Source organism: Eulemur rufifrons, chromosome 2 (assembly GCF_041146395.1).
Source record: "Eulemur rufifrons isolate Redbay chromosome 2, OSU_ERuf_1, whole genome shotgun sequence".
NCBI lineage: Eukaryota > Metazoa > Chordata > Mammalia > Primates > Lemuridae > Eulemur > Eulemur rufifrons.
Genome location: NC_090984.1, coordinates 58389307 through 58393015, shown reverse-complemented (window position 1 = coordinate 58393015; position 3709 = coordinate 58389307). Strand labels below are relative to the sequence as shown.

At 42.0% G+C, this 3709-nt stretch overlaps 1 pseudogene; it reads left to right on the top strand.

Annotated features, from left to right (window-relative positions):
* Window positions 1-3178: 3178 nt before the first annotated feature.
* LOC138377825 (high mobility group nucleosome-binding domain-containing protein 3 pseudogene) lies at window positions 3179-3419 on the top strand (annotated as a pseudogene).
* Window positions 3420-3709: the final 290 nt, after the last annotated feature.

Here is a 3709-nt window from a genome sequence, read left to right as displayed (position 1 = left end):
GCTTTAGTGTAGTAGTGTCTGAGCATTTTCATATTGAAATGCATAATATTTTAGGCATTCTCTCATTTTTGATTCCATCCTCAATGCCTAGTGCTTGCCACTTAAGTAATAATCAGTATGCATTTTTAAATGAATGAGTAAATTAATATATAATAAAGGATTTTCAATGAAATAAACATTTTGATGAACTATTATTTTTTACTCATGCTCCACAGCATGCACTTTGCTTATTGTCCAGATGAGAGGTAAACAAAGGGAAGAACAGCACATTTTGGGGTTTCCATGAAGCAAAATCCATTAAGGATACTGGTCTAGGAACGGAGGGCGTCTAAGGAGGAGCAGACATTAAGAATAGGAAAGGTGGGCTGGGTACGGTGGCTCACGCCTGTAATCCTAGCACTCTGGGAGGCCGAGGCGGGAGGATCGCTGGAAGTCGGGAGTTTGAGACCAGGCTGAGCAAGAGCAAGACCCCGTCTCTACTAAAAAATAGAAAGAAATTATACGGACAACTAAAAATATATATTAAAAATTAGCTGGGCATGGTGGTGCATGGCTGTAGTCCCAGCTACTTGGGAGGCTGAGGCAGAAGGCTTGCTTAAGCCCAGGAGTTTGAGGTTGCTGTGAGCTAGGCTGACACCATGGCACCCTAGCCAGGGCAAAAAGAGCGAGACTCTCTGTCTCCAAAAAAAAAGAATATGAAAGGGAGGAATTTCAGAAGACAAGAATAAGAGAATGAAAGATCTTTCCCCCCACTTGAGAGGTAGTATAAAAGATGACAACAAAGGCTGGACATGAGGCCGGGCGCGGTGGCTCACGCCTGTAATCCTAGCATTCTGGGAGCCTGAGGTGGGCGGATTGTTTGAGCTCAGGAGTTCGAGACCAGCCTGAGCAAGAGCAAGACCTTGTCTCTACTAAAAATAGAAAGAAATTAGCTGGACAACTAAAAATAGCTAGAAAAAATTAGCCAGACATGGTGGCACATGCCTGTAGTCCCAGCTACTCGGGAGGCTGAGGCAGAAGGATCCCTTGAGCCCAGGAGTTTGAGGTTGCTGTGAGCTAGGTTGATGCCACGGCACTCTAGCCCGGGCAACAGAGTGAGACTATGTCAAAAAAAACAAACAAACAAAACAAGCAAACAAACAAAAAAAAAAAAACAAAGGCTGAACATGAAAAGGCCTTTAATAGGAGTTTATGGCAGGAAGAAGAGTAAAGTCTATAAAGGGAGTTTCTTAGCATATGACAACTAAAGCATCAGTGAATGTTACCTAATATCTGTAACTTCATGCCTCCTGCCCTTCTCTGTACTGAGCATGTGGAGGCCCAGGGGATATCTCTGGGGAGGGGAGAGGGAGAAAGTCCCAGGCCTGTGTTCCAATGGCACACATGTGCACTTGTTAATCTTTGGTAGGGTGTTGAAGATTCAATTAGGGGTTTCTTTGCCATATCTATTCCAGCCTAAACTATAGATTGCATCTTTAAACAAATGAACATTGAAAGTCTGTCAGTAACTCATTTGTTGCAATTCTGATCCCAGAATTTGGAGGAGTTATAACGAAAGGGATTCAACAAGTAAGTGAAGATTTGAGACTATTGGTCCTGTAGCCTTCTGTAGTAATTAAGATGCAGACAAATCTGATGCAACAGTGATTCCCAAATACAATAGTTTGAACAGATAGAAGTTTATTTCTCCCTTACATAACAATCCAGGGGAAAACAGTGTGTCCCTGGTGGGAAGGTGGCGCTGCTCTATGTGATTGTTGAGGGCCTGGGGTTCACCAATGTTGTGACTCCTCTATTTCCTAGTTCTAAGTTATTTTCTTGGTCCAGTTGGTTGAAGCCACAGATCTGCATTCCAGAGCATGGGAATGGGAAAAAGTAAAGTAGAGGGAAGCCAGCTTCCGCTGAAAAGGGCATGGGTATTTGCTCACATTTCTTCACTCACATCACACTGTCCAGAACTTAGTGACAAAGACACACGTTTAAGGCAAGGAAGGTTGGGGAATGTGGTCTAGTACTGAAAGGAAGAATAAGAAAATGTATCCTGGGAAACAATTACCAGTCTGTCAAACATTTTGATCTTACTTAAGGAGATGTTTTTCTCAATGTAATTGGTCATCATTGTTGTTGCTCTTATTCAATCTTTAAACTTCTTCCTAGACCAACTCTTCCTAGACCATTGTAGGAATTCTGGTAATTCTCTCACTAATCTCCTGCCTTCTAGTCCTAGCACCTCTATGTAGAGTTGTTATTGAGAAACAGAGTCTTACATACTTGTGCAGGGTCTTTTCTCAGTCAACAGCAACAGAAGTACAGAATCCATTGCCAACGATTTTAGACTAGGGTGATTGCTGAAACCTAACTGCCAAAGCTTGGTTCACTGGTTCCCAGCTCTGCCTAATGAACCAGAATCTCTTATAAAACTTTTAACAAAAGTTAAAAGCTCAGGCCCACTCTTGGAGATTTAATTTACTATGTGTGGGTGAGGCCTGGATATCTGTATTTTTAGAAAGTACCACAGGCAATTCTAAGGTTCATCTGGAACTCAGGATCATTGGTTAGTATCATGCTAGAAGACTTAGTACTAAAAGAAACCAGTGAGAAGATATTACATCCAAGATAAGCATTTCCCTTTATTAGAAATGTATGTATCAGGCTATCACAAATGAATGACAATAGCCATTAACATTCTACATCTAATTAGCTCTCTTTGCTCTGGTTGAAATTAAGCAACCTATTAAAAATATGGGCCAGGCGCAGTGGCTCACCTGTAATCCTAGCACTCTGGGAGGCCGAGGTGGGAGGATCACTCGAGATCAGGAGTTTGTGACCAACCTGAGCAAGAGCGAGACCCCGTCTCTACTAAAAAACAGAAAGAAATTAAGCGGACAACTAAAAATATATAGAAAAAATTAGCCGGGCATGGTGGTGCATGCTTGTAGTCCCAGCTACTTGGGAGACTGAGGCAGGAGGATTGCTTGAGCCCAGGAGTTTGAGGTTGCTGTGAGCTAGGTTGACGCCATGGCACTCTAGCCCTCGGCAACAGAGTGAGACTCTGCCTCAAAAAAAAGAAAAAAAAGCTAAAAAAAGTGAGCAGCTGCAGTGGCAGAGGCAGCATCCAGCGGCGGCGCCAGCAGTTCCAGCCTGTTGCTTTACGTTTTGCTTCACCAACATAGTCACTATGCCAAAGAGAAAGTCTCCAGAGAATAGAGGGCAAAGATGGATCCAAAGTAACTAAACAGGAGCCCACAAGACGATCTGCCAGATTATCAGCAAAACCTGCTCCACCAAAACCCGAACCTAAACCAAGAAAAACATCTGCTAAGAAAGAACCTGGAACAAAGCTTAACAGAGGTGCTAAAGGGAAAAAGGAGGAAAAGCAGGAAGCTGGAAAGGAAGGCACAGAAAACTGAATCTGTAGATAACAAAAGGAGAATGAATTGCCGTGAAAAATTGGGGTTGATTTTATGTATCCCTTGGGACAACTTTTAAAAGCTATTTTTACCAAGTATTTTGTAAATGCTAATTTTTTAGGACTCTACTAGTTGGCATACAAAAATATATAAAGATGGACATTTTACCCTCTCACAGTCATGCTTTTTGGAAATTTCCATCATCCTCCAACAAAATAAATATTGATTTAATATTGGAAGCTGTGTGTAAAATTGATTCAGCATTCCATGCACTTGCTTTAAAATTTTAGTCCTGGGCA